Source organism: Macrotis lagotis, chromosome 1 (genome assembly GCF_037893015.1).
Source record: "Macrotis lagotis isolate mMagLag1 chromosome 1, bilby.v1.9.chrom.fasta, whole genome shotgun sequence".
In the NCBI taxonomy this organism is placed as follows: domain Eukaryota; kingdom Metazoa; phylum Chordata; class Mammalia; order Peramelemorphia; family Peramelidae; genus Macrotis; species Macrotis lagotis.
Genome location: NC_133658.1, coordinates 563,721,310 through 563,733,342, shown reverse-complemented (window position 1 = coordinate 563,733,342; position 12,033 = coordinate 563,721,310). Strand labels below are relative to the sequence as shown.

General features: G+C 34.7%; 1 long non-coding RNA gene across 4 annotated transcripts in view; it reads left to right on the top strand.

The window, feature by feature from the left end:
• The window catches only part of LOC141507119 (uncharacterized), an 82,317-nt gene that overhangs the window by 47,362 nt on the left and 22,922 nt on the right, over positions 1 to 12,033 (top strand). For 3 of the 4 annotated variants that reach the window (XR_012474082.1, XR_012474080.1, XR_012474079.1), the window contains exon 2: positions 8,928 to 9,034. This is a non-coding gene — a long non-coding RNA (uncharacterized LOC141507119). Of the gene's footprint in view, positions 1 to 2,939; positions 5,046 to 8,927; positions 9,035 to 12,033 lie in introns of those variants that run through there. The other variant, XR_012474081.1, reaches the window with a different exon arrangement.

The window sequence follows — 12,033 nt, the reverse complement described above, 5'->3', positions numbered from 1 at the left end:
GTTGTTCATATATAGACATATTAATGATTTAATATGAGTTCATTTTATATCCTGCTACTTTGCTGAAGTTATTGAGTGTTTCAACTTGTTTTTTAATATTATTTTCTAAGATTTTCTAATTATATCATTATATCATCTGTAAAGAATGAAAGTTTTGCTTCCTCACTGCCAATTCTAATTCCTTCAATTTCTTTTTTCTCTTATTGCTAAAACTAACATTTGTAATACTATATTGAATAGTAGTAATGGTGCAATATTGTTTCACCTCTAATCTTATTGGAAATGCTCCTAGTTTATTCCCATTACATATATTTTTGATGGTTTTGACAGATACTGCTTATTATTTTATGGAAAACTTCATTTATTCCTATATTCTCTAGTGTTTTTAATAGGAATGAATGTTGTATCTTGTCAAAGCCTTTTTCAGCAGTTATTGAAATAATCATATGATTTCTGTTGGTTTTGTTATTCATATCTTCAATTATGTTGAGGGTTTTCCTAATGTTGAATTATCCCTGCCTACCTGGTATAAATCCTACTTAATCATGGTGAATGATCCTAGTAATAATGTGTTGTAATCTCTTTGCTAAAATTTTATTTAAGATTTTTGCATCAGTGTCCATTAGGGAGATTAGTATATAATTTTATTTGTCTGTTTTGGCTGTTTAGATATCAGCACCATATTGGTATCATAAAAGAAATTTGGCAGAACTCCTTTATTATGATGCCAGTACCAGCAGGGGATCCATTCAGCTCAGGAAAGAAAAGAAAACACATATACACCTGGGTGGGGAATACCAGCAGGACAACTGGCAGAGCCGGTTTATTGAAAACATCAAACAGTTTTTAATGGAAGAAAAACACAAAATTAGCATACAGGATAAAAACAATGATGTAATGTTGTTATGGGCAGAAATTAACCAAGCAGGATATGACCTAGGTCAAGAAGTTTGGAAATAGGGCTTATCAAATAGTGAGGCCAAGAATGATGCAGTTGCATTATCAAATCAGAGTTCAGTGGAAGCTTTCATCTCAAGAGTCATCAGAATTCAGGTTATTTTGGCCAAAATTGGTCTCTTGACCCCAAACTCTGCATTCCTTCTTTTGAGTGGCCTCTACACGCCTTCTTTTCGTATCTTTTAAAAATAGTTCATGTAGAATTGAAATTAGTTGTTCCCTATATGTTTGGTAGAATTTACTTGCAAATCCATCTGGAAACTATTTTCTTGGGGAGTTTATTGATGGTTTCTTCATTTTTTTAGGAAATAGGGTTATTCAAGTATTTTATTTCTTCTCCTGTTAATCTAAGTAGTTTCTATTTTTATAAATATTCATGCATTTCACTCAGGTTATCCCAAATTTATTGACATACAGTTGGGCAAAATAGCTCTGAATTTTCTCTTTAATTTCCTCTTTATTGGTCATGAGTTTACCCTTTTCATTTCTGATACTAGTAATTTTGTGTTCTTTCTTTTTAAATCAGATTAACCAAAGGTTTTTCTATTTTTTTCATAAAACTAACTTTTCATTTTATTTATTTATTAGATCAATGATTTTCTTGCTTTCAATTTTATTGATCTCTTCATTGATTATCAGAATTTCTAATCTGGTATTTAATTGGGAATCTTTTATTTGTTTTTTTTTCCTAGCTTTTTAGCTGCATATTCAATTTATTGGACATTTCTTTCTTCATTTTATTCAAATAAGTATTTAGAAATATAAATTTTCCCCCAAAACTGGTTTGCCTGCATCCCATAAATTTTGGTATGATTTTCTTGGATGAAATGAGTGATTATTTCTATGATTTGTTGTCTGATCCACTCATTCTTTAAAAATCAAGTTAGTTTCCAATTAATTTTTGTTTTATCTTTCCATGACTGTTTATTACATGAAATTTTTACAGCATCATAATCTGAAAAGCATGCATTTGTTATTTCTGCCCTTCTCCATTTGATTGTAAGGTTTTTTTATGCCCTAGTACATGGTCATTTTGTGCCCTAGTACATGGTGCCAATTACTGCAGAGAAAAAAGTAGATTCTTTTCTATCCCCATTCAGTTTTCTCGATAGGGTTATCATATCTAAGTTTTATTAGATTTTATTCACCTTCTTAACTTCTTTCTTATTAATTTTGTGATTAGATTTATCTAATTCTGAGAAAGCAAGACTGAGGTCCCCTATTTTTAAAATTTTACATCTGTGTCTTGTTATAATTCATTCAGCTTCTCTTCTAAGAATCTGGATGTTATTCCACTTGGTGCATATATATTTAATAAGGATATACCTTCATAACCTATGATGCCTTTTAAAAAGATGTAGTTTCCTTCCTTACCCCTTTTAATGAGATTGATTTTTTTTTACTTTTGCTTTATCTGAGATCAAGATTACTACCCCTGATTTTTTTTACTTCCACTGAAGCAAAATCTATTTTGCTCTAGTCTTTTACTCTTACCTTGTGTGTATCTCTTTGTTCCATGTATTTCTTGTAAACAACATACTGTAGGATTCTGGTTTTTAATACATTCTGCTATCTGATTCCATTTTATGAGAAAATGCATCCTATTCACATTTTTAAAAAAATTTATTTATTTGAGGCAATGGGCTTAAGTGACTTGCCCAAGGTCACACAACTAGGCAATTATTAAGTGTCTGATTCTGCATTTGAACTCAGGTCCTCCTGATTCCAGGGCTAGTGTTCTATCCATGTGCTACCCAGCTGCCCCCATCCCCTTCAAATATACAGTTAATATTACTAATTCTGTATTTTCCTCAATGCTTTATTTCCTCATTTATACTTTTCTCTTTCCTTTCCACTCATTCCTCCTCACCTTACTCCCTTTCCCCTTTAACTTCTCTTTTCAATTTTAACTTTAACTTTACTTTTACCTCCACCTCCCCTTTCATCAGTTCTGTCTTCCCCTTTCTCCGCCCCCCAATTCCCTGTAGGGTAGGGTAGATTTTTTTAAACTCATTTGGGAATGTATGTTATTCCCTCCTGAGACCAAATCTATTAAGTAGCATTTTCTCAGGTTCATACTCTCCTTCTTTCCTTCTAGTATAATAGGTTTTTTTTGCTTCTTCTCCTGATGTTATTTGTCCAATAATACCTAGACTTCTTCTATTATAGTCCTTCTTTTTATGGGTTTTTTCTTTTTATGTTTTTAATGTTTTAATCTTGTATTATACTTACATCCCCTTTGTCAAAATATATTCCTTTTATCTGTCCTTATAGAAATACTATTTTCGAAGGTTGACTAATTGATTGCTTGATTGATTGAAAAGGAGCATTGCCTCATAGCTACTAAGTACCCTCCCCTCTTCTGTCTCATTAGAACTACACTTCTCAAGAATCATAAATTACATCATATTATAATCACTTTACTCTTTACCCCCCTTTCAAATACCTCTATGGACACACAATCCTCATGGACCAAAGTATCATACAAAGCCAAATAAATTCATGAACTATTTATACCCTCCCCTCCATCAAGTATAATTGTAGCCAAAGTGTTAAGCAAAGAAAACTCTCTTCATGATGTTTTCTTGTCCAGTCCCTCTAAGTACACTTGCTGCCTCTTTTGCTATACTTCTCCAACCAAACTATAGGATATACTCTCTCCCTCTCTTCAGTTAACAACCCAGTCATGGTACTAAAACCTTTTTAAATAAAATATGAATTAAGGCAAGATCACTTCCTAATCTCTTTATGTCCAACCCTTCTAAGTGCAGTCCCCTCCTCTGCTCCATAGTTCTACAACCCTTTTTAACTAAGGTATGTAATAAAGTAAAGTCACTTCTGATTTAATTGTGAATACAGCCTCTAAGTTCTCTAAGTACTAGGACACTCTGATAGTCTCTCTTAAGAACTTTAGAATTAATTTTAAGACATGGGAAACATTGGCACAGGACTTCCCAGCATAGGGTGAACTTGTCAGGGAAAGTGCTGATCTTTACGAGTAAGGTAGAATTAAAGTAGCTCAAAGGAAATGTCAGATGCATAACTTTTAGAGTAAACATCCCAGGTATTCACCTGGTCTATTTGTGCCTGACCTGTGGTAGAACACTGAGCTTGTATTGGTCTGATCAGTCATAGTCAGACACACTATAAATTATCTCAAACATAGTGATGTCATTTTGGTCTTCTTTTGAGAATGAAGGACAAGAACCAACCATACTCATATCCTGTAATTACAATCCCTTCAACTGTATTCAACCTTTAACTATTCTAAGAGAAATACAATTCTTAAGAGTTATAAGTTTTATCTTCCATTGTAGGAATGTATAAATTTTAATGTTTTTGATTAGTATTTGCTTCCCCCCTTCCCATTTACCTTTTTATGCATTTATTGAGTCTTGTATTTGAAGACTGAATTTTCTGCTTGGTTCTGGTCTTTTCATCAGAAAATTTTGAAAATCCTCTATTTTATTGAAAATCTCCCCTGCCCCGACAAAATATGCTGGATTTTGCAGGGGAATAAATTCTTGGTTGTAATTTCAAGTGCCTTTTGAAATATCATATTCCAGGCCCTCCAATCCTTTAATGTTGAAGCTTCTAAGTACTGATTGTATTTCCTTTGTATTTAAATTGCTTCTTTTTGACTGCTTGCAGTATTTTCTCCTTTATTTGAAAATTCTGGAATATGGTTATGATAGTCCTTGGAGTTTTTATCCTGAGATCTCTCTTTCTGGAGATGCTCTGTGGATTCTTTTGAGGACTATTTTTGTCTTCTTGATCCAATATTTAGGATAGTTTTCCATGATAATTTCCAGAAAGAGAACACATCTCTATAAATCTCTCTCTTTATCTTCTGTAGTGCCTCCTCTAGTAATCCTGTCTGAGGATGGGAATGGGACTGTTGAGTGCAAGGCTGTTGCTGGGAAGCCAGCTGCCCAGATCTCCTGGGACCCAGAGGGAGACTGTGCCACCTCATGTTAATAGAACAGTGACTGTGAAAAGCACATGTACCTGGAATGCCTTCAATAAGTCTAGTGTCACCTGCATTGTTTCCGATTTGACTGGGAATAAGAACTTGTCCATAGTCTATAGTAAGTAGTATTTCTCTCTTGTACTGTGTTTGACTCACTATTTACTCTTCCAAAGAAGTAATATTATAAAAGAAAAGTGGTGTTGGCTCTAGAGTGAATGAGGGTATTTGAAGATGACACATTCAATGAAAGGCACAAAAGTATTTCATTCTTAATTAACAAGATCTTTATCTCAATAGAAACAGTATTTTAGTAAAAATGAACAAGGAGGAATAAAGAAAATCAGTGTCTTGGTAGGTATATATGACAGATCACCTAGCAAAATACAAAAAAATGGCTAATCACTTTCTTTCATAGGTTATTGTCACAGAATTGTTTAGAGCCAATCTTTAATATATGCAGACATCTTATGAAGTTCTTTTCCTGCTAAAAACAAAACAACCAATAGATGCTTAAATTGTTTTGCTGATAATTTCAACTTTCAAAAGGTTGAAAAATCAACAAAAACAAAAATGATCTAATTCAGATCAATGTGGAAGAAATGACAGAAGCTGAGGGTCATTTAGTTTGTCTTCCTGTCTGCTCTTGTTTATAACTTAATTCTCAGTTGGGTCACATTTTCTTGACAGTTCTTTCTGTCTCCCCTTTCCAAGTCTGTGTCTGCTGGGTATGGTATCACATATGAGATGAGAGGAAGAATCTCTTTTTCCTCCAATTCCTTCTTCCTTCTTCTACCACTTCTTCCTGTCTTCCTTTCCTGTCATGACTAAATTTCATCTAGCAAATCTACCTGCCTTTCTAATACTATCAGGGAGAACTCCTTTAGAAGAAAGTTAATAGTACATGGACATGTCTTTGCACTTCCTTTAATACCTTAATACCCTATTAACTTATTTATAAACTGTCCCAGGGAGAAAAAGAATTTGTTAGGGCACAAACTCCTCCCTCTCCCATGGAGATTTTTTTTTTTAATGAATGTGCAAGTTCACAAAGCTGGCAGTTAAATCAGGTATAAACCTAAACAGGATGTTGTAGTAGAGTTGATCCAAAAAAAGTCTATTTCTCTTTTGTTTTTATGTCTAATTGCTAACTCAGTGTTCCTACAGGAGCAAGACTGTCTTCTCCTGCCTTGGAACATACTCCTTAAGGAAAATTGTCAATTTCTTCTCTCAGGAAGTAAATATTGATGAAAACCAAAACAGTAAAATAAGCATTGAAGAAATTGTAATTTGAAGGTATACTTAAACAATTTAATTAAAGTCGAGAAATAGAAACAGAAATGACAATATTTTGTAGCTATTCTCCAATCAGTTCCTATACCTATATAATTATATTTTTTATCTTATGATTTTTTAAAAAAAATTTCAATGAATGAGAAAGTAAAGATGACAGAGTAAAGGCAGCAACCCAGCTGAAATCTTCCAATATCCTCCCCCTCAAAACAACTTTAAAATAATATATCAAATCCAATTCTAGAGTAGCATAGTCAATAAAATGTCATGGTGAGATATTTTTTCAACTCAACAACATGGGAGGTCTGAAGGAGAGTATGACACCTGAGCAGGATCTCTCCTGGAGCACAAACAACAGCAACACTTAGTGTGAATCCTTTAAGATGGTTTTGACAGACACTTCAGGAATTCTTAGTTCACAGATAGTAAGGGGTTTGCGCAACTTGTCTGAAAGAAATTGTAAAGGACCCTAAGCTGGCACTAACAGCAGGACCAGGCACTTTTTGGTGACTGGTGACAGTTCTGGGATGCATTTCTAGGCCAGAGAAGAATGGTTTTGGCTGCAGAGGAGCAGGGGCCCTTATTGGATAACAACCAGAACTCAGATCAGAGAAGTACTAAATCAGTACCTTGGAAGCACTGAAAACTTAACAAATTCCTAATACTAGCTCTGAAAACAACAGGAAAAACCTGAAGCTTGAAATACTGCCTCCCCACATTCAATGGAGAAGAACCTAATTTTAATATGAAATTCAAAGTCAGGAAATAGACTCAAAAAATGAACAAGAAAAGAAAGAATCTGATCATAAAAAACTAATATGTGACAAGAAAAAGATACAAACTCATAAGAAGACAACAATATGAAAATAATGCAAAGCAAAGACTCAAAGAGAAATCCAGGTTGGACAAGAATTCTTAGAAGAACGAAAATAATAGATCAGTAGTAGAGGAAAAACTGGGCAAAGAAATAAGATTGATTCAAGAAAATTATGAAAAGACAATTAACAGTGAATTATTCAATTATTTAATTGAATAAAATAACATCTTAAATAACAGAATTGGCCTAGTGGTAAGAGACACAATTCACTGAAAAAAAAATTTCTTAAAAAGCAGAATTGTTTAAATGGAAAAAAGATGTACAAAAACACACTGAAAAGACAAATTCTTAAAAAAAATAGAATTGGGCATGCAGAAGCTAATGATTTCATAAGATATTTAGAAACAATAAAGCATTCTAAAGAATTTTTTAAAAATAGAAGAAAATGTGAAATATTTCATTATTTCATGCAAAAATCCTCTAAAATAAGTTATGACTCCATTTGCACCAAAACATACAGAAATCAAATAATATGCCCAAGATACTGACAACTGGATTCTTTCCTCTTCAGAAAATATCAGGAGATGGTATTTTTTAATTGAGGTAATAAATATCTCTCAACAACCCGATTTGTGATAGAAGAAATTGTTCACTTCTGGCAGCAACACTAGTGGCAGCAACACTAGTGAGACAGAAGAATCATTTAGATTTTTAACAATCTTTTTGTAAATAGATGAAAATGATAAAAAAATTACTGTCTGAAGATTGTTAAACATAAATGCCCTTTTCTGTGTTCAAAGGTTCTAGAATGTCAAGAACTTCCACAGTGATTCTTAGGTTTGGGATATTTTCTGTATTGGGAGGCATGCTTGGAGCCTGTCTTTTCTTTTGGAAGAACAATGGTGTCAGATAATAATTCATTGATTAAAAATATATGCTCTTGCTGCCTGAAGCACTTTTACAGCACACAAAAAAACATCATCTTCACTACTGAAGCTTATTACATACTAGAAGAGATTATCATAATGATTTTCTTCATCTTTTTAAAAAAAACTATTGGAAACTAAAGGAGAGACAATGAAATGGGCAGGGTGTAGATGGAATTTCTTAGTTAGAATCTGTTTCCTGAAGCAGATGAGTTGTAAATAGAATTCTGAATAAAGGAATAAATATGGGAAAGCCAGTATACAATAGTGTTTTATCATTAGTATTTATAATATATTATTAATAGTTAACATTTATATAATATTCCAGGTACTATGCCTAAGCATTTTACAATTATTATCTCATTTTATCCTCATGACTTGCCTAGTTAAGTGTCAGTGGCTGTATTTGAACTTTTCCCTTCCCCTTCCTCTCCCCTCCCCTCCTCTCCCCTTCCCTCCCCTCCCCTCCCCTCCCCTCCCCTTCCCTTTGAAGAAGATCACAGCATCAGGGAGGTGATACCATGACAAGCACATTTGAGTGAAGAATGTTGTGCTAAGTCTCCTGCCTCACTTTCTCCTCAAGAGCTATCTGGGTCCAATGGCCAGATATGAATCAGGATGACTGGTGATGGCTCTGGATGTGAGGCAATCAGGGTTAAGTGACACAGCTAATAAGTGGCAAGTGTCTGGATTCATACTCTCCTGTCTCCAAGGCCACTGTTCGATCTGCTGCATCATCTATTTACAATGTCTATTAACAAATGACATGGAATTCAATAAAAAAACCCAAATTTTCAAAAGACAAAATTTAAAGTGTCAGGGTTTTTTATAGCAGATTTTGAGAAATACCAGCCTGGGTTAACTGGTTTACAGACACAGAGAAAATAAAATGGAATTGGGATTTATATTCTTATCAAGTAGTCTTAGAATTTTCATTGCTTTTGATTTACATTTTCTTTTTTCACAGACTTTGTGATACTACACAACTGGAAGCCAAATGAGGTGCTGATAGAGTATGATGAAGAAGTTGGTTGAAATTCAGATGATTTCAAGATGGCAAGACTCCTATAGCAGGTAGTTCTTGGACAAATGCATCTTTTACATTAAAGCATAGACATGGTTTTTTCTGTTCATATCTGGTTTTAGGGGGGGGAAAAAAAACTTTAGCCAGAGCAGTCTGAACTTGGCTGAGTATCATGGTGACATTTAACCACATTCAGGCCCTAAGCCTCATATTCTGCAGCATGTGGGTTGCTGTTAATCACATTCTATCACGGAAGTGGAGAAGCTGATCATTTAAAGGCAGTAACTATAGATTGAATCCTTTTTATCCCTTCAAACAGTTTTATGATTTTTAACCTACATATTTTCTACCACAAAGTCTCAGGCATAGACTTTTTAGTATATTCAAATATATCTTTAACTCTGTTTTGGGTTTTTTTTTCTCCCTGGAAGTCTATTTGTACATCTAGGGGCTGAACAGCTTTTGTCTGTTTGGAGAACCCAAGTCTGGAGACTTGATGCTCAGTCTCTTGGCTTCCTAAGAGGGTAAGAGCAGGAGAAGGCTGTCTCTGGAAAGGGTCTGTTGACAGAGGGAGAGGGAAAGAAGTTTCTGAAGTCTACTATTGCTGCAACAATTGTCTCCATCACAAATTCTGTGGCCAACCTTTTCAACTACAGGTTGATGATGGTGGGCAGAGGTCCTGGGGCCACCAACAGCTACTGTCACTGCTGCTGGTAAAATTCTCATAGCCCTGTGGGGGGCAAGCTAAACCATCCAGAACCTCCCCTGCATAGATGGAGACTGGAACCATCTGTGCTTGTTGACAATCAGGGTGTGCTAGTTCTCCTTTCCTTCCCTTTCATCCCTCTTCTCTATTCCTTAAGGGAGAGGATAAATTCATTGCAAAGTTATTTTTATTTAAATTTTTTTATTCCAATTTAATCTTGCCTCTAAAAGTCAGTATTAAGATGAACCTGGTTAAAATGGAAACATTTGGTTCTATGTATTTCATTTGTTCAAAGGCACCTGAAAAAGAAGTTTTGCTTGAACAGAGAGAGAGAGAGCAAAACACAGACAAACACAGATGGACACACACACACACACACACACACACACACACACACACACACACAGACACATAGAGCCAGAGAGAAATATGCTTAAAGAAAATGAGAAAAGACACATATACACACAGAAACAAATTCTCTTTCCAGTTTACAATGATGTCTGGCTTGGGGCTTGATCAAACAAAATGTTCTGCTGAAAGCATCTTTATAAAACTCTAAAGGTAGAATCTCTAAAAGAGAATCATAACTGTTTATAGATTCTCCAGGGCAAAATATGAACTAATGGTGGTATTGGGGGAAAGAGACTTGGTAAGAAGGGACCTGGAGGTTTTCCCTTAGAGGAAATTTGCTTAATGATCTTAAGTATTTCTCCTTCCTCATGTCCCATTTCCAGAGGCAGGTTCAAAAAAATCAGTCCTACTATGAATGGAAACTAGAGTATAGATGGGAAGAGGGAGGGAGTATCAGTGTGAGGAGTGAAGGAGAAGGGAGTGGGGAGAGACAGAGAGAGACATACACACACACACACACACACACACACACACACACACAGAAGACAGATGGACAGATAGTCAGATAATGGGGGGGAGAGAGAGACAGAGACAGAGACAGAGACAGAGACAGAGACAAAGAAACAGAGAGAAAGGATTTGACTTCTGCCAAGAAAATATATGGACATATTTTCTCCTTTTATATTTGGGCCCAGAGTTGATCATTACATGTGGGAGGGAGAAAAGGAGTAAGCATTTATAAGGCTATTACTTTATCTCAGGCATTGTGCTCAGCAATTTTATGAATAGCATCTTATCTGATTCACAAAAATGTGTAAAATAAGTGCATTTAACAGTTTAGGAAATTGAGGCAAACAGATTAAATGGCTCCTCTATTGTATGGTTAATCTAGAATAAAATATGTGGTTATTCTAGAATATTTTTGTCAGGCTAGGTTTTTCTTATCCTCAATTATCCTCTAAATTTTTTAAGGTCAAGGCCTGTGTATTCTATTTATGTATCCCCTAAAGCTTTTAGTATCTGAGAATCCATCATTTGTCAAACTCTGGAGTATAACCCACAGAAAATTTTTAGTTAAAAAGGTAGGCATACAGAAGCACTAGTGATATACTTGGAGTTAAGAAGATATGAGTTCAAATGCTGACTTATATTTGTACTCACTATTATGAAAATCATTAAATATCTCTCAACCTCAGTTTTTTCATCTATAAAATGGGAGTAATAACAACCCCTACCACGTAAGATTGTTGTGGGAGTCAAATGATATAAAATATGCAAAATATATTGTAAATATTAAAGTACTGTATACATGTTATCTTTTATTGTAATTATTATTGTTAATTTTCATTAAGGACAGCATTAGACTCCTTTTGACTTGAAGGAACCTGAGGTTCAGAATCTTGCTTTTAATAACTTCTAGGAAAAATTAAAACCAGGAAGACTTGGACACTGTATCTATGACTCCAGGTTTAGTTCACTTTCCATAATTAGCAAATCTGTATCCACATAGCATATGAGAATGTTGAATGATTCAAAAGATGGGAGATTAGACAACTCTACCTTCCTCTCCCCACCCCCACCCCACAGTCTCCTCCAAGGGACTCTTTAAATTCCTGTCAGGAGGAAAGCAGGAGGTTCGGGACAGATGACTGACAACTCTGCTCTCCTTAGAGAGATGGGATAGTGGGCTAGTATTCTAGCCCATTAAATTAAATTATTAAATACAATTAATATAGAGAGTATGGTTTTTAGATATAGGCTAAAGTTCTGGTAGCTGTTCCATTAATGGAGGAAATAGGACCTCAACCTTTATATCTAAGACTCCACTCCCTTATCAAACTGTAGTTCCACAATGATAACACAGAGATTACATAGCAAAGAAACATGTTTATCTAAGTCCACAGAAATCACAGATCAGAGAAAGTATACATGAAAGAATAAATGCCAGACAATAAAGGAGGAAGGAGTTCCACTGAGAGTGAGTAAAGCAAC